The sequence below is a fragment of the Prionailurus bengalensis genome, chromosome B4, assembly GCF_016509475.1.
Source record: "Prionailurus bengalensis isolate Pbe53 chromosome B4, Fcat_Pben_1.1_paternal_pri, whole genome shotgun sequence".
NCBI classification, from domain to species: domain Eukaryota; kingdom Metazoa; phylum Chordata; class Mammalia; order Carnivora; family Felidae; genus Prionailurus; species Prionailurus bengalensis.
This window is the reverse complement of record NC_057358.1, coordinates 133,409,711-133,429,621: the sequence shown is the minus strand read 5'-3', so window position 1 is coordinate 133,429,621 and position 19,911 is coordinate 133,409,711. Positions and strand designations below refer to the sequence as shown.

General features: G+C 40.0%; 1 protein-coding gene and 1 pseudogene across 2 annotated transcripts in view; one reads left to right on the top strand and one right to left on the bottom strand.

Annotated features, from left to right (window-relative positions):
- Positions 1-19,911, bottom strand: part of TNRC6B (trinucleotide repeat containing adaptor 6B) — a 254,962-nt gene that overhangs the window by 214,007 nt on the left and 21,044 nt on the right. The window lies entirely within an intron of this gene.
- Positions 12,576-12,683, top strand: LOC122474209 (annotated as a pseudogene).

Below are 19,911 nucleotides of genomic sequence, written 5' to 3'. Positions count from 1 at the left end.
AACTGAACATAGCCTTACAATCCAGCAATCACACTCCTTGATATTTACCCAAAGGAATTGTATATCTACACAAAAACCTGCACACTGATACTTAACAGCAGCTTTATTCATAACTGCCTATACTTGGAAACAACCAAGACGTCCTTCAGTAGGTGAACGGATAAATGAACTGTGATATGGCCAAACAATGGGATGTTATTCAGTGCTAAAAAGAAATGAGCTCTTTAAGTCATGAAAGACATGAAGGAAACTTAACGGTATGTTACTAGGTCAAAGAAGCCAATCTAAAAAGGCTGCATACTATATGACATTCTAGAAAAGGCAAAACTAGGAGGTAGTAAAAAGATCAGAGGCTGCCAGGGGCCCTTGAAGAGGAAGGGACAAATAAGGGAACAAAGGATTTTTAGGACAGTGAAACAATTCTCTATGATATTATAGTGGTGAATACATGTTTTTATACATTTGTCAAAACACTGATTGTACAACACCAAGAGGAACCCTAATGTAAACCATGGACTTTGTATAATGAAATGTCAATGTAGAATCATCACCTGTAACAAATGAACCACTCCTGTGCGGGACGCTGACAGCAGCTGGGGTGGATGGGGCAGTAAAATTTTTGCTTAATTTTACTGTGAACCCAAAACTGTTCTAAAAAAGTCTACTAAAAAACCAAGTTAACAGGGTTTTAATTAACCTTTTATTTTATATCTGTAACTCTTTTCACTCATGTTGAGAATCTGGGTCTCAACAACACAGCAAAATGATAAAATATAACATAATTATTCGTATATGATCTGATAATACACACACAACCCCAGAATAAAGAATAATAATACTGACATCATCACCAATAATATATGGACACACAGTTATATATATGGGCTTTGTTGTCGTTGCTACATTTTTTGCAGTTCTTTTTATCCTTAGGGTCGATACCACTAAGGATATAAAGCTCAAATTACTGAGTTTTAAATTTTGGGTTCTTTGTTTCTTTGTTATTTTCAATTTTTAAAGATTGCTTTTTTAAAAAAAATTAACTTTGCCTTAAAAAATTAACTTTGCCTAGGGGCGCCTGAGTGGCTCAGTCATTTAAGTGTCCGAGTTCGGCTCAGGTCATGATCTCACAGTTCGTGAGTTCGATCCCCACGTCGGGCTCTGGGCTGACAGCTCAGAGCCTGGATGGAGACTGCTTCGGATTCTGTGTCTCCCTCTGTGTGCCCCTCCACTGCTTGCACTCTGTCTCTCGCATTGTCTCAAAAATAAATAAACATTAAAAAAAATTCTTTTAATTAACTTTGCCTTATAATCATTTAAATTATTGAGTAATGTCAAATCCACAAATAAACTGTTGTATATTCAAAGCAGTCTAGTTCCTATCTCTGTCCCCTCTACCCTATTTCCCTTCCTTCATCTCTCACAGTAAATTGGTTTTTAAGCTTTTATGACTTATTCTTCCATTTAAAAAATATAGACAGCAAAAAATATAGAGAGAGAGACAGCAAATACTGACATCAAAATATGCTAGAAACCCTCATATTCAGAGCGAATGGAGGAATGCAGCAAAAAGACCACTTGGTTTATAGTTACAAGACATGGTGTCCAGTTACTGTTTCACTACTTATTAGTGGACCTTGGGGAATTATCTAATTTTTCAGAGCTTCAGTGCAATTTTCTATATAATGAGGAAAGCATAATAGAACTTTCTACCTTATACAGTTGCTATGAGGATCAGATAAGATGTGAAAATCTTTTAAAGGTGTAATTGTACATGAGTACATTCTTGGAGTAAAGGTTTCTGAAGATTAGCCAAAAGTCATTCTGTTTGTAATAAAAATTTCTTTTACTCATAGGTACAAAATAAGCAGGAATAACTTATTCCTCTATTAAGAAAGAACCGTCAAGAAGTACAGGGAGAGAAGATGAACTCAGACAGAGTTCCCAGCAGGTTAAGCTTCTCCCACGAGAAGGACCAAGGGGCTCTGGGAAGTGGCATGTGGAAACCTAGTCCTTGGAGTCTGGGTCACCAACAGTTAAGTGGCTGTACCTCTAAATCTCCAAGAGAGATTGAGGCCAACAGTGCCCCTGTAAAACCTGGCCGTGCTGATATCTGTAGCTTTCCTAACCCCCTGCCTTCCTCTTCTGTCTCCAGTAAACCAGCTTTCCTCAGTTCCTCCCAGGCTTCAGGTTCTTTCCTCCCTCAGTACCTTCACACGTTAGTCCCTTTGCCTGAAAGACTTGTTCCCAATGATCACCTGGCCAACTCCTACCTTTCCTTCCAATTTCTGCTTAAATGTTACTTTTTCAGAGGGGCTTTCCCTCACGTCCCAGACTAACTCAGATCCCCCAATCACTTACTCTTACAGCCTTCAGTATTTTTCCCAAAAGGCATTTATCAGGGTTTGATGTTACATATGTAGTAATGTAACCACTTAATTGTCTTTTTCCCACTAGATAAAAAGTCCTGTGATGGTCAGCAGATGTTTTGCTAATTTCTTTATCTCCAGTTCCTAGGACCATGCCTAGTGTAGAGCAGGTGCTCAATAAATATGTGTGGGGTGAATGAAAAGCTTACAGCATCATTTATAAGACTGTTGAACTAGATCCTGAATACTGGAAAGAGGGAAGTATCGAGTTGTTAAACACAGAAAAAAAATCTATAATCCAGAGTCTTCTCTAAGGGGCCATTATTCTAGTCCCCTCTAACTTAATTTATAATTTAAATATACAAATATTCAAATTGTATAATGTATTTCCCTCTCTATATGTAATAAGTGAGTTTTAGTGGTCAAAATATCCAGAAACAAGGATTCCCTATGCCTGTCACAAAAACTAAGATTTTTCACTTGTGATATAGCATAAGCTGAGGGTGTTATGACAAAACAAAAATTTTCAAAACAAATTATTACAACCTCCTAAAAATGCCAAGACCCATAAGGAGGTGGAATCTAAAGGAAAAAAAGAAAGACTTAAGAAATATATCAACCAAATGCTATAACGATAATATTTATTTTTATTTTTTTGAAAGAGAGAGGGAAAAAAAAAACCCACGAGTCGGGTAGGGCAGAGAGAGAATCCCAAGCAGGCTCCAGCCCAGCGAGGAGTCAGACACAGGGCTTGATCTCAGAACCGTGAGTTTATGACCTGAGCTGAAATCAAGAGTTGGACATTTAACCAACTGAGCCACCCAGGTGCCCTTATAATGATAATCTTAAACACTACCTGGTTTTTATGTAGCCAGAAATATGAAAGACTTATTACTATTTCTCTTCAGTGGACATGATGAAAAACGTATGGCACACAGAGGACACACAATTTAAAAGGGAAGTTAAAACTTTATGTTTTTTCTATCTAAAGCCTTCGTTTTCCTATTTCCTTGCAAACAAATGAACAAAAGCACTCCGTGTTTCTTATTTTTGTACATTAAGAATAAAATCTCTATCCATTAGAAATCTCTATCCATTAGAACATGTTTTTGAAGTCTACTTAGATTCTAATAAGCATCTATTAAAAATCTGCTGTACATGACCAAGCACCCAAAATTCACAAAGAGCCTTTCCCACCGAAAGGAACCAGAGCTCCTTGAAGAAATGGCGGATTCAGGACCGGGACAGAAAGTGTAGAAGACATCTTGCCATATCAAAAAGAAAGGATGCTATAAAAAGTCTTCAGAAGTCAACTTGAAGAGGCTCCTCCCCCTAGTCAGAACATGTGAAGCATAAATTTTCAAAAATCACTGCAATGGACTCACATCTATTCAATATCTTAAAATCCTGAAGTTCATAATATATATTTTTTTAAATATCATTGTTCTTCTCTGGACCCATCTATGCTAGGGAACCACATTGTTAATATGAAAACTGGTAAGTAAAGGGAAAGAATCAAGCATTTAACCTGCCTTTCCTGAATGAAGTATACTTCAGATTTTTAAAAATGTTTATTTACTTTTGAGAGAGAGAGCATGCAGGGGAAGGGCAGTGAGAGAGGGAGACAGAGGATCCAAAGCAGGCTCTGTGCTGACAGAAGAGGGCCTGATGCAGGGCTTGAATTCACAAACCATGAGATCATGACCTGAGCTGAACTTGGACACTTAACTAACTGAGCCACCCAGGCGCCCCTGAAGCATACCTCAAATTAACCACAGAATTGATGTGGGAAAGCCTCCCTAGCTAATAGACACAAATGACAAAATCAGAATACCACCATTTTGTAACATAAATGAACACAGCTAGGCATTGGTCTTCAATACCTACCTGTTAACGTTACAGTAAGATGAGACAAATGCTATGACATGCCTCCTAATGGAAGTAAACACCACTTCCTAGAAAGTATTCTTGCCAAACAAAAATAACCTGAACTAGATCAAGCCTCCAGATACAACTATCAGTTTACACAAAATACAAAACAGAAGAACATGTCAAGCCCACCATGGGGATGTAATTAGCAAAACTGAGGTGAGAAACTATAGAACCGATGGCTAAGTTTATTTTTCAGATAAATTGAGAAGAAAAAGAAGAGAGGGGACCCTACAGATAAAAAGAGACTTAGGAAACATACTAACCAAATGGTAAGTTGGTACTTGTTTGGATCCTGGTGTAAACAAACCAACTTTATGAATCAGGGGAAATGTGAATACTGATTTTTTGTGTGTGACTTTAACGAATTATTAAGTTTTTAGATGTGATAACTGTATTATGCTTAGAGGGTTTTTTTTTAAGATTCCTTATCTTTTAGAGGTACACACCAGAATATTTATGAACGAAATATGCACGAGAGGCTACAGTCATCTAAAGGTTTGTCTAGGGCTGAAGGATCTCCTTCCACAAGGGCTCCCTCCCATGGTGGGTGTTAGCTGGAGACCTCAGCTCCTCTCCACAAGAACCTTTTCACAGGCTACTTAAATATCCTCACAACAGGGCAGGCTGTCTTCTCACAGAGGGAGTGGTCTAAGAGAGCAAGGCAGAAGCTATAATTTCACACCGGAAATCATGTACCATCACTGCTTCAATATCCCACTGGTCATACAGGTCAAGTCTATACAACATGAGAAGATTACACAAAGGCATGAATACCACGAGGATACCATGAAGCATGAATACCTGAGGATCATCAGGGCCATCTTGGAGCTTAAGCTCCTGACCATGACTTTCTTTTTTTTTTTTTTTTTTTTTTTTTTTTTTTAATTTTTTTTTTTCAACGTTTATTTATTTTTGGGACAGAGAGAGACAGAGCATGAACGGGCGAGGGGCAGAGAGAGAGGGAGACACAGAATCGGAAACAGGCTCCAGGCTCTGAGCCATCAGCCCAGAGCCCGACGCGGGGCTCGAACTCACGGACCGCGAGATCGTGACCTGGCTGAAGTCGGACGCTTAACCGACTGTGCCACCCAGGCGCCCCCTGACCATGACTTTCAAAATCCTTCATCATCTCTGGTTCCTACTGCACTCCAACCTCATTTCATTTTATTCTTTCTTGGTCCTATAAGCTCCACTTCGCCAGCTTCCTGTCTGCTTCTCAAAGGTGAGGGCTTTGCATCCAGTTTGAGTCTTTGTATTAGCTGCTCCCTCGGCCTGGATTATTTTCTTCACTCACCCTATCATCATTCAGATCTAACCATAGTGTCACCTCCACAGACAGGCCTTCCTAGCCACCCAGCCTGAAGGACTGTCTATCCCTTTTCTGTCCCAGAACCCAATTTTAGTTCTTTGCACAATACTTATCACTATCTGATCGTGAGGCACATCTGGCTCAGTGTTAAACTCTCCAGCCCAATTAGTCATCACACTCAACATAACTTCAACATCCAAATGGGTAACCTAGCCAACCACCTTGGCCTCTCTGTTCTGTAAACTGGTCAGCTCCAAGGACCCTTTCCTTCACTCTGCCTCAACCACACCCTTCCACTGTCACCCCAAACTCAATCTGTCTTGCATCTCCTCCAAACTCAATCCACTATTTGATCCTTCTAGTTCACTTGCTCAAGTGCCCCATGAAAACAACTTTTCAATTCCCACGAGACCTTCAATCCCTTGACCCCATCCTCCCTCTTCAGATTTCACTTTTCTTTTTATCTAGCTCAGATTTCATAGTTAAAGTCATAATCCTGTCCTCGCTAGAACCCTCAGCTTTCTTCCAAGGTCTCTTTTTTTTGAACTCTATAATCCCAGAACTCAAGAAACTGCCTTCTCCATACCAAAAATATTGATGAAAAAGCATTCAACTAGGCCAATTATATTCACCATAAATTCAAGGTCACTAAACTGACACTCAATCTTAACTAGTAATCCTACTAGATTTCACTGTTTTCTAATTTTCCTCTCCTCAAGAAGGCTCTTTCTTACTCATTTTTCCCTCCTCTACAATCCTCGTGTGTCCCTTTTAGCTAACGTCCTTTATTCTTCATTGAGAACTAAAATACCCTAAAATTAAAACTAGAAATCTGTCATCTTCTCACAACCATCTTCAGACTATACCAGATTCATGTATAACCTACCTGAATCTGCACCCATTTTCCCTTCTTCCCTTGTTTTTCAACAGAAGGGAACTTCTCCTCTTAAGGAACAATCCCTCCACTAATGCACCCAATCCAATCCCTTCTTCCCTACTCTTGAACTCCAATCTTATAATTATCCCCTCTTTTTTCTCCATCAAGCATCATCCACTTTTTCCTGGATCATCCCCCATCTATGTATATTCAAGCTGTTATATATGACCTCTCTTAAGAAACAAATAAAGATTCTTCTTTGAACTCTATATCCCCCTTTGGGTATTACTCCATTCTTCTACTCCCTTCACAGCCAAACTTTATTAAAGTGGCTTAAAAAAATGCTATCTGCACTTTTTACCTCCCACCCATGCTCTGTTCAATCCATTCCAATATGACTTCTGCCTCCATCACCAGCAATATCCATTCTGCCAATCCAATATCTAGTTTATGCCCTCATCCTACTGGGCCTCCCAGCAGCACTAAATTCTGTTTATCATTCCCTCCTTCTTTGGAATAATCTCTTGATTTCATTCAACCGGTGATTAGTAAGCACCAGCCCTGGCCAGGTACCATTCTAGGCACTGGCCTGGGATACAGTGCTTCTGTGGCACCTCGCTCTCCTAGTTTCCTTTCTATATTTTTCACTTCTCTTACTTCTCATCTTCATCCTCCTCTGACCTAGTCTCTAAATGTTAAGTAATTCAGAACTTAATACCAAGCCTCCTTTTCTTTACTGTCTCCTTAAATGACATCATCCATTTCCATGGCTTTAATTATTATCCTTAGAGTGAAAATGTCCCAAATTTATATCTGCAGCCTGGAACTCTGCTTGGGACTCTGGTTCTACTGCGTTCAATGACTTAACTGACATTTCCACTTGGACACCTCAAAGCATCTCAAACTTAATGTAATCAAATTTTAGCTCTTGACTTCCCTTCCAAGACATTCTTGCCTTAGTAAATCTCAGTAAATAACACAAGATCCAGCTCTCAAGCCATGAATCTGGATTCCTCTCCCATTTCAAATCCACCAGCAAGTTCCTGAGTCTGTCTCCAAAATACATCTCCAATGTGTTCATTTTTCTTCACTTCCCTTGCTATTCTCATCTCGTCTCAACTACTGCCACAGCTTCCCAACCGCTCCCATCTTTGTCTCTTTTCAATCTTCCTGATATGCACCTTTAAAAAACAAAATTAAATCAGCCTATTCCTTGCTTGTAAGTCTTCAGCAGCACCACACTGTAACAGGAATAAAATCTGGACTCCTTCTCTTTGTCCTCAAGATCGTAAGGAATATGCTCTCTGCTTCTCTGCCCTCCAATGTCTCTCTCCAGTCTTCCTCGCTGACCTTTCAGTGTCTTGACCATGCTAAGGACTGCTCTCCTGTGGTGTGCTACATGCTACTCCCTCCCTTGGGAACACCCTCCCCTCTGGCTGGCTCCTTCTCAATCTCCAGTCTCAGCTAGAATGCAAACTCCTCAGACCACTTTACCTATGATGGTCCTTCCTGAAACGCAGCCTTTATTCATTTTCTTCACAGCACATAACATTTTACAATTACTTATCCATTTATTTACTTAAAAACTTATTTTGAAAATGTACAAACATAAACAAAAGTAAACAGTAACGAGCTCACGGATTCTTGTATTTTTATTTTATTTTGTAACTATATCCCGTTATACTATAAGCTCCAATGGATAGAGACTATATCTTTTTCTTTTTCATCCACGGCCTTGCACAGTGCCTGGCTCATGATAAACACTCAACAATTTTTTGTTTTGTTTTGTTTTGAATGAGAAGGAAAGTTAGAGATGACACTGAAGACATGGATGGCACCACTGAGAAAAGCAAAACAGGAGGGGAGAGTTTTGAGGACAGCTGGTAATTTATTCATCAGCCTACTCCCTGCCAGGCTCCAGACTAGGTGTTGAGTTTCAGAGATAAATAAGAGAAAGTCTTATACAAAATCTAGTGGAGATATAATAACAAGTAGTATTTACTCAGGGCCCCCTATGTTCTAGATACAAGACAAAGCATTTCAGAGGTATTGTTTCATTTAGTCCTATAATGACCCCATAAGGAAGAAGTTATTATTATCCCCATCTTACACCTAAGGAAACAGGCTTATAAAGGTTAAATAATTGGTAAGCAGGATACAAAGCTGGGAAAGTGGTAAAGTCAGGTTTAGAACTTAGGCTATTCAGTTCCAAAGCCAAGCCACTAAATAGCACTGTGCGTCCAGATGTGCACTATCCTCTACAGCACTATGAAAAACCCTCTAACAGAGGCATGCACAAGGTGCAGTGGGAGTAAGCAGAGGACTCTGAGGAGGAGAAAGGGCCAAAAGGCTCCTTCAGAGGTGACCCCTGAGCAGAGTCTGAAAGTTTAAGCAGGAAATTGCTAGGCAATGAAGTCCAAGGAAACAGTATGTGCAAAAAAAGTATGCAGGCACTTGAAGGAGCACTGTGTACCTAGGCTACTTCCAAGGATTCTTCGGTTTTATTTTTGAAAACTGAGTGCAATGAGTGCCATTGTGCTAGGAGCTTTGGATACCAGACAAAAGACAAAATACTATGAGAAAGTTAAGCATGAAGCACTATGAAAGCGTAAAGGAGGAAGGTTTCTTGCAGCCTGCGGGAAATCTGTGAAGGTTTCTCAGAAGAGGAGCCTACACTGGATCTTGAGGACAAATTAACCACATTAGGAGAAGAGGGCAGGCAGAGAGGGACTTGCACAAGACATGGGCATTTGATGAGGCAAGGAACACTTGGGGGACTGTGAGAACTGGATATGGCCAGATTTGGAGGGAGTGAATTACAGGGGGAGTGGCAAGAGATGAGGTTGGCAGCTAGGCACAGATGTGATCTTCAATGTCACTGTTGATTATTGGAAGGTTAAAAAACTGTCTAACAAAAATGCTTCCAAGCTACAGTTATTAAAACAGCGTGGTCCTCACAGAGGGATACATAACCCAGAAACAGACCCATAACTATGAACACTGGGGCTTGCTGTAGAATAAAGGTGGCATTTCAGATCAGCAAAGAGAAGACACATCATTTAATAAATGCTACAGGGACAACTGGTTACCCATTGAAAAAAAAAAAACCACATTGGATACCCTCCTTCATATCTTGTAAGGAAATAAAGTTCATTTAGATTTGGGATTAAATATAAATAATAAAGGGGTACCTGGGTGGCTCAGTCCATCAAGCGTCCAACTCTTGATTTCGGCTCAGGTCATATCTCCTGGTTTGTGAGTTTGAGCCCCACAGCAGACTGTGCACTGACAATGTAGAGCCTTCTAGGGAATCTCTTTCTCTTCCTCTCTGTTCCTCTTCAACTTGTGCACTCCCTCTCTCTCAGAATAAATAAATTTTAAATATATATACATATGTATACATATATACATATCTATATACAGAACCATAAAAATCTTTTTAAGACAAAATAATATTTTTTAAATAGAATATATGGGGCACCTGGGTGGCTCAGTTAAGCGTTTGACTCTTGATTTTGGCTCAGGTCATGATTTCACGGCTCATGGGATTGAGCCCCACATCAGGCTCTGCACTGACAGTGTGGAGCCTGCTTGGGATTCTCTCTCTCTCTCTCTCTCTCTCTCTCTCTCCCTCCCTCCCTCCCTCCCTCCCTCCCTCCCCCCCATCCTTCCCCAGTTCTCTCTCTCTCTCTCTCTCTCTCTCTCAAAGTAAATAAACATTTATGAAATAGAAAATAGATTATATAAGAACTTTCTGGTTAGAACAGGAGACTTCAAAGGAATTTTGTTCTTTTTTTTTTTTAAAGGAATTTTGTTTTAATGGCAAACTAATGTGGCTTGCTTACCAAGTTACCAAGTTCACTTTGTTGGAAAACAGTGGAAGCACTGGTCCAAAGCAGTGGTTCCCACCTCTTTCTCCTAGTCATAACTACCTGGGAGCTTTGTAAAACCCCCAAAAGCATACCAGAGCTTCTAGGCTGAAGGAAGGGCTTAAAAGAGAGATCTTTCTCTAATAAATGTTTTCATTAAAAAAAAATACACATTGATTTTCAATAGCAATTAATTGTTGGAAAGGAATTATTTCCTTGGTCTAACCTCTTGATTGGGTTCAGAAAGGTCAGGAATTGAAACTGTTTAATATTTCACTTAACACTCAAAGACATATATACTCAGCACAGTATCAGAGCAAGTACTAGGCATACTGGGAAGAGTACTTAATTTGGAGGTGGAAGACATGGGTTCTAGAAACTACTACATAGTAGCTAGCTGTGAGGTACTAAACGACTCACTTAGCTACTAAACTCTGAAATGCAACCTGATCATCCGTACACTGAAAATGATGATAATCCTAGACTCCTCTCCCACAGGGAGCCTGCAGTGGGAACTGAATGAGATCATCTTCCTTTGTAAACCACTCAATAAATATTTGTGGGATGACCGAATGAACACTCTATATACAGTAAGTTTTTCACACATCTATAAATATATGCGAACACTACAAAACATCCCACCAACTCTTAGTTACAATAAGCACTAGAACTACACAATATAGATTCATATCTAATAACCTACAGACTGCACTCTGCAGGCTTCTGAAATACACATCAGGAGGTAATGGGGACCCAGGGAAAGGCTGTCCCTGCTCCTTTCAGTTTCTTCCTCTTCTCTTTTCTACCTCGTTCCTCACCTTGTCCTTGCTCTCAAGGAACAAGTAGATAACAAAGGTATGGTTTTCTCTGCAGGACTCAAGTCAATAAAAGGGTCTCCTCTTTCCAAATATCGCAATCAATGGCCACATTTTATTTTAATATATGTTTGTTTCTTGTTTGTTTAATCTCTATACCCAACATGGGGCTCTAACTCACAACCCCAAGATCAAGAGTTGCATGCTCCACTGATGGAGCCAACCAGGCGCCCCAAAGGCCACATTTTAAATATAAAGGTAGTTACCTTTCTTCTTGAAATATGGTGGTAGAATTTTACCACCATAAATTTAAAATTTCAGGGGTGCCTGGGTGGCTCAGTCAGTTAAGGGTCCGACTTCAGCCCAGGTCATGATCTCACAGCTCATGAGTTTGAGCCCCTTGTTGGGCTCTCTACTGACAGCTCAGAGTCTGGAGCCTGTTTCGGATTCTGTGTCTCCCTCTCTCTCCGCCCCTCCCCTGCTCACGCTCTCTCTCTCACAAAAATAAACATTAAAAAATATTTATAAATTTAAAATTTCACGTCTTTGAATAAGCATTCCTTCGGCAAGCATCCTTTAATCGCCCAAATGGATATATTTGCTATAGACTCTCCATGTCCGTAACAGTTTGTGTAATACTTAAAACAATCACCCTTGGGGCGCCTGGGTGGCGCAGTCGGTTAAGCGTCCGACTTCAGCCAGGTCACGATCTCGCGGCCCGTGAGTTCGAGCCCCGCGTCGGGCTCTGGGCTGATGGCTCAGAGCCTGGAGCCTGTTTCCGATTCTGTGTCTCCCTCTCTCTCTGCCCCTCCCCCGTTCATGCTCTGTCTCTCTCTGTCCCAAAAATAAATAAACGTTGAAAAAAAATAATTAAAAAAAAAAAAAAAACAATCACCCTTTGTTATAAATCTCTGTACACGTTTTAGCTCCTCGTGACCTCACAAGTGCCAGGGGACTGTCTTCAAGTGCTTGTGGGGCTGAGCACATTATATACTACATGATAAATACTCAACAAAAATTTAGCATATGAAAGGATGATGACACTAGAAATTCAATATCACCTTAGAAGGCTGAAGCCAGAGTCAAAATAACTGGGATGGCAGAAACTGAGAAAATATACAATTTCACCTCAATTCCTTTATATTTTATAAGCATCTACTATATGCCTGATACAGCCCAAGGTGTGCTATGATGAATAAGACCTACTCTCTATCCTTAAGGCGTTTATAATCCTATTTATACTCAATCACATTTTTTTAATTTTGATATAATTCTGGACTTTCAGAAGGGTTGCAAAGATTGTATAGAGCGTTCTCATATCATCTTCCCCCAACTTTCCCTAATATTAACACCTTATATAATGGTGGTACACTCACTGAAACTAGGAAATTAATATTGCTACAATACATAGGTTATCCACCTTTTGGCTAAGATCAAGTGTAGTATCTGTTCTTACTAGCTTAATATTGCTACAATACATTAACTACAGACTTTACTCTGATTTTGTCACTTTTTGCATATATGCAAAGTTTTGTTTTTTGTTCCACAACCCCTTGTTACTCTTAGTTGTCACGTCTCCCTCTCCTCTCAATTACATTTTTAGTAACTATTTTTTTCCTGTTTATAGTAACAAGTTTTCTGAAAAGTGAAAAAAAAAAAGGAGGAAGAAAAAGAAAATAAAATCTCTGATAATCCTCTGTGAAGAGATAAACTTTCCTAACATCTGTATAATCTTTTGGTCTTTTTGCCATGTATGTACGTGTATATACATTTTACTTTTCTTAAAACCAGAAATCTAAATATAGCCTTTTGTGTCTTGTTTTCTCTCATTATCACTTGTAAAACATTTTACTACATCTTTATGGGGCTTTTTTGAGGCAGGGGGATAGGGAGACAGGGTCTGAAGTTGACTCTATGCTCTCAGCACAGAACCTGATGAAGGGTTTGAACTCACAAACCACAAGATCATAACCTGAGCTGAAGTCTGATGCTTAATGGACTGAGTCACCCAGGCACCCCTACCACATCTTTAAAAAAAAATTATATCACAAGGGTTCCTGGGTGGCATAGCTGGTTAAGCGACCAGCTCTTGATTGCAGCTCAGGTCATGATCTCACAGTTCGTGAGATTGAACCCCATGTCAGGCTCTGTGCTGACAGTGTGGAGCCTGCTTGGGATTCTCTATCCCTTTCTCTCTACCTCCCCCCCAAAATAAACATTTAAACATTATTTTACAATATTATTTTAATGATAGCTTAGATTCCACTGTTATAAGGAATCATAATTTAACCATTTCCCTGTTATTGGATAGGTAAGTTGCTACTTATACTACTATAAATAATAGTGCAGTGAATATCCTTGAATATGAAAACAGTATAAATTATAATGGGATGGATGAGCACAAAATATTAGTGACAGGGCCAGCAGAAATGCCTAACCTAGCTTTGAAGAGCAGAAAATCAGAAACACTTGTTGGAGGACATATATCTGAGATGGGCTCTGAAGAAAAATCTATTCCCTCATTCTTTAGTATTCAACTGAACATTTACTGAGTGCCTGCGATACCCAATTATTATACTGGGATCCAGGGATACAAAAGGGACTAAGGTTCTGCAGGGGAAGTTCACTGACTAATCAGAGAGGCAGATATTTGAACCAAAAAATCTCAACAATGAGATAAATGCTATTATCACAGTGCTATGTATGAAAAAGTGCTCTGGGTACACAGAGAACACATTTAAAGAATCAACTGTAAAAGTAGAAGGAGTTAGGCACCTGGGTGGCTCAGTTGGTTAAGCGTCCAACTTCAGTGCAGGTCATGATCTCATGGTCCGTGAGTTCGAGCCCTGCATCAGACTCTGTGCTGACCCCTCAGAGCCTAGAGCCTGCTTTAGATTCTGAGTCTCCCTCTCTCTCTCTCTGCCCCTGCCCCACTCATGCTCTCTCTTTTTCTCTCAAAAATGAGTGTTTTTTAAATAGAAGGAATTATATCAAGGTTGATAATAACACATATGAGAGAGGTTTTAGGTAAGTTTGATTTTAATATGTATCAACACTATGAAGGAGTTCCTTAAAACAGGTAAGTTATTAATAGGGATTCAAAGTATTCAGATGGTGAGAAGTATTAGTTCTATTATATTTTATACTGGTAAAACCAGTACTAGAGCACCACGTTCATTTCTGAGAACTGTACATTTTTTAAAGCATTTTTTAAATGCTTATTTTGAGAGAAAGGGAGAGAGAGAGAGCATACGCACATGCATGCACGTGAGTAGGGGAGGGGCAGAAAGAGGGAGAGAGAGGATTCCAAATAGGCTCCGTGCTGCAGTGTGGAGCCTGATGCTTGGCTCACACCCACAAACTGTGAGATCACGACCTGAGTCAAAACCAAGAGTCCAGTGCTCAACCAACTGAGCCACTCAGGCACCCCTGAACTGTATATTTTTAGTCCATTTTATTGAGATATGTCCACAATGAAATGTACCCACTAAAGTGTACAGTCTGATAAAATTTGATGAATTTATATACCCATGTAACCAACCACCACCACCATTAAGAAATGTCCTTTGCTTCATCCCAGTCAATCCCCTTCACCCCACATCTAACCCCAAACAATCACTGATTTGCCTTCTGTCACTACAGACTTGTTTTTTAGAGTTTCATATAAATGGAAACATACAGGCTGTACTTTCTTGGCTTCTGGCTTCTTTCAACTCAACATGTTTTTGAGAACAAACCATGTTGGTGTGTGCATCGGTAGTCCATTGCTTCCTACTGTCTGAGTGTCATATTGATAAGACCATGGCTAAACTGAAATAAAGAGAAAAGAGAGTAGGCCATGAGGTGACTGGATGCCAGGTTCTATGAGAAATCATTGAAAAAAATCTGGTTGACACTGAAAGGGAGGGCATTTGAAGAACTTCAATGTGAAGAACAGGCTTGTTCTGGTCTTACCAGAAGGTAAGACCGAAACTAATGGTTGCCCATAGAGACAGTCAAGATATTTAAATGGAAACAGCATGGCTGACGAAGATGCTGCTGAAGGGATTCCAACATCAGCAAGAGTCTGGACTTGATACAGTCAGTATTTCTTCCAACCTTGAAGAGCTACGATTCTGTCATTCTCATGAGTGAGAAAAATATTACACCATTATTAACCATTAAAATATCAGCATGAATTTTTATTTAAACCAAATGAGCTATTCTGTCAGAGCTACTATAGCATATGGTTTCAAATGTTTGGGGATGGTGAGCGGGGGGAAGTCTTTAAAATCAGACAGACCTAAGTATAAATAAATCTCTATTCTGCCACCTACTAACTGTGTGTCCGGCATTTAACCTCTCTATGCCAAAGTTTCTTCATTTGAAAACTAACATAATGATGGATATGCTTGCCCCAAACCAAAAGCTGAATAAATCTTGTTGTCAGCAAGACCCTAGGGAATAAGATAAAGACTATATGACTTTTGAATAAGTGGGGGCCTAGGAAAGTCTAAGATACAAAGGCACTGTCTACAGCTGGGGTGGTAAATTGTGACCCCCAGGCCAAATCTGGCCATGGTGTGGTTTTGTGTGGCCCACTAGCTAAGGATGGTTTTCACATTTTTAAAAGGTTGTAAAATAAAGAAGAATATGTGACATAGACTTTATGTGACCCCCAAAGCCTAAAATACTAACTACCTTGACCTTTGCAGAAAAAGCGAAACCCAGGTCTAGAGCAGACAGGGGTCAATGTGGCTGGCGGTAAGTTATATGGTTTTAAAGAGACAAACATAAAGGGTATCCATCTGCTAAAAGGAGTACAGAAGGAAGAATTCCTTAAACATCTGTAGCCATGAGTTCCTTACCTATAAATTGAAAATAAAAACAATACCTCTCAACTTCTGCTCAGGCCATGATGAAGCAATTAGTACCAGACTTGCCCTCTCATTTTAAGCAACTAGAAAATTGGACAAAATATAGGAAAAAACTGTTTTAGGCACTGAACAACAGTTAGCACTATGATTCTTGAGAGAGAGGAACCAAAGGTGAGTCCTATGAAGGCTGTGGCTTTCTGCTTGGAGGTACTTTCTACACTGTAGCACTGTGGAAATGACCACAAGCAGAGCCCAGTGAGCTAAACAGGTTGAGGTGACAAAGTTCAGGGTTTAGGGGAGCTAAGAAGGCTGGAATCTGCCAGGGCAGAGTATCAGAGAGGAAGGAGCTCCACATATAGAAATAGTTTCCAAATTTTGTAGACGGTCTCCTTGAGTCTTTGGCTATACCAACCTGTAGGGTAGAATTCTACATGGCTGGGCAGAGCCAAACTGTTGAGGGTGGCAGTTGTTTGTGAAACAAACAACTAGAGGACTTGAAACTGAACAATTCCCAGAGTTGATAACCATATGGGAGACATCTGAACTCCAACCAGCCAGAGTGGAAACTTCAATGAACACTGCAGGCATTCAGCAGAGACCCTAGACAGGCCAGGTCTTATTAGAGAGCTAAATGCAGAAGCCTAAATAAAGCAATTCTAGATCAACCTAAGAGTTTAAAAACTAGCCTTAAAAAAAAAAAAAAAAATCAGTCTAACCCACAAGTGACTTAACTGCTTGCCAAAACAAAATTCAATCCTCTTTAAAGGAAGACAACAAAATCAAGATAACTAATAATGCAACATTCACAACATACAACATCCAATAAAAAATTACATGCAAAGAGGCAGGAAAATGTAACCCATAATTAAAAGAAAAAATGTCAGTCAACAGAAACAAACTAAAAAATGGTGAAAATTATAGAATCAGCAGATAAAGATTTTAAATTTTTTTTAACATTTATTTATTTTTGAGAGAGAGAGACAGAACACGAGCAAGAGAGGGGCAGAAAGAGAGGGAGACGCAGAACTCAAAGCAGGCTCCAGGCTCTGAGCTGTCAGCACAGAGCCCAAAGAGGGGCCAACGAACCCTATTAAAATGAGTGTGACATTGAGGTGCCTGGGTGGCTCAGTCGGTTAAGCGTCCAACTTCAGCTCAGGTCAAGATCTCATAGTTTGTGGGTTCAAGCCCCTCATTGGGCTCTTTCCCAGGCTCAGGAAATTTATACCGTTAAATGTTTCTATTAGGGAACAAGGAAGGTTTGAAGTTGATGACCTAAGTTTCCATCTCTAAGAAGCTAGAACAAGAAGAGCCAATTAAATCCAAAGCAAGTAATATGACACAAAGACTGGAAATCAACAACAACAGAAAACAAACAGCAAGACAACAGAGAAAATCTATGAAACTCAAAGCTGGTTCTTTGAGAAGATTGATAAAATTGATAAACTTATAGCTAGAATAGAATAAAAGAAAGCAAGCACAAATTCACACAAAGTACCAATATCAAATATGCAAGAAAGAACATTCCACTCTAAATCCTATAGGGATTAAAATAATAAAAGAATGTTAGGACTCCCTGCTGGGTGTGGAGGCTGCCTGAGGTATTCTCTCTCTCTCTCTCTCTCTCTCTCTCTCTCTCTTTCTCTCCCCTGCCCCTCTCTCCTATATGCACATGCATGCTGTCTCTCAAAAATAAATAAATAAGAATGTTATAAACAGCTTTAAGTCAATATACTAGACAACTCTGATGAAATAGGAAAACTCTTTGAAAGCCAGAAATTACCAAATTAATTCAAAACAAAATAGAAAATCTGACTAGTTTAATAATGCACATAAAATTTAGAATCTGCATTAGCTACAGAGCATACTTGTAATATGTTAACACCTTTTTTGAAATTCATAACGAATACTTTGCCATCTTTAAATGTACTGGTTTCAAATACTCTAAAGTTTCTCCAAATTTATATCCTTTATTACTCTTAAATTATCTTGAATTATTTACCATTTCCTATCATAGAGGAAAATTATATTACTCTTCTAACTTCTACCTAACTGCCTAAAATATTCAGCACCATTTTTAAATGTGATGTTTTTTATTGTTTAATTTGCTAACTGGCTTTTTACTACTTAAGATTATTTTCTTTGCTTGACTTTATAGCAAACTTTTGCTTACGTCAGTCCCACTTAATAATAGTTTTATTTCTACTACATTTTTTAAAAATTATTTAAAAATTTTTTTTCAACGTTTATTTATTTTTGGGACAGAGAGAGACAGAGCATGAACGGGGGAGGGGCAGAGAGAGAGGGAGACACAGAATCGGAAACAGGCTCCAGGCTCTGAGCCATCAGCCCAGAGCCCGACGCGGGGCTCGAACTCACGGACCGCGAGATCGTGACCTGGCTGAAGTTGGACGCTTAACCGACTGCACCACCCAGGCTCCCCTAAAAATTATTTTAATGTTTACTTATTTTTGAGAGAGAGAGACAGAGCACAAGCAGGGGAGGGGCAGAAAGAGGGAGACACAGAATCCAAAGCAGGCTCCAGGCTCTGAGCTATCAGCACAGAGCCCGATGTAGGGCTCAAACCCATGAACTGTGAGATCATGGCCTGAGCCGAAGTTGGATGCTCAACTGTCTGAGCCACCCAGGTGCCCCTTTACTACATTTTTTTTTTAAGAGAGAGAGAACATGATGTGGGGAGAGGGACAAAGGGGGGAGAGAGAGAATCCCAAGCAGGCTCACACCCAGCGTGGAGCCTGATGTGGGGCTCGATCTCAGGACCCTGAGATCATGACCTGAGCTGAAATCAAGAGTCAGAAGCCCAACTTGCTGCGCTACCCAGGAGCTCCACTACTACATTTCATAGTCAAGTTTCCTTTCATCAACCGGCAATTTTTCCTTCATTTAATGACTAGAGACTGTAATGTCAAAGGCGAGCATGTGTTTCCAGCGCCTCCAAAATACCACTAAAAGGAAAGGGGCCCTAGATTCTGACACTCCCCAGCCAGATCTTTGCCATAAAGTCCTTAGAAATCTCTAGCTCCCACAATTCCCAGCCATATCAGAGAAGCTCCTATTCAATGTAGTACTGAATCCTAACAAAGCTCCACAAGGAGAGGACAAAGGCAGGGGCCTTGACCTTCACTTAACAAGAATAACAACAACAACAATAGTCTATAGGTACTCTGCAAAAACAAGGCATCTGAGGTTCTAAGATGGCAGACAGGCAGCCTGGAACACGAATGACTACTTATTTCTTCTGTCCCACATACATGGTACCAGGTACAAGGACTAGGAAAAAAAAAAAAAATCCAGACCCTATGTGTACAGGGGCGGCAGGGGTAGTAGGGGTACAGTGGGGGAAGTGCTAGCTAAAGAATCGGTACCAAGCAGTTTGAGACTGAATGTCTTTCAGTTGAATACATTTCAGCCAAAACTTACTAGGCACACCCTCATTTAAAAAGGTATATCTGGGTGGCTCAGCTGGTTAAACGCCAACTCTTGATCTCCACTCAGGTCTTGATCTCATGGGTTTGTGGGCACATGCACGCGCTACCTCAAAATAATTAAAAATTAAAAAACAAAGAGGGGGCTGGGTGGCTCATTTGGTTAAGCATCAGTCTCTCGATTTTGGTTCAGGTCATGATCTCACGGTTCGTGATTTTGAGCCGCAAATCAGGCTCTGTGCTGACAGCACAGGTCTGCTTGGGTTCTGTCTCCCGCTCTCCCTGCCCCTCCCCACCTGCATGCACATGCTCTCTAAATAAATAAAAATAAACTTAAATAAATAAACAAACAAACAAAATTAAAAAACACAAAAGGATATCTGACAGCCTCATTATGACTTAGGAAAAGTGGTTCTCAGCTTTTTTCTCTAGCACTCTCTGGAC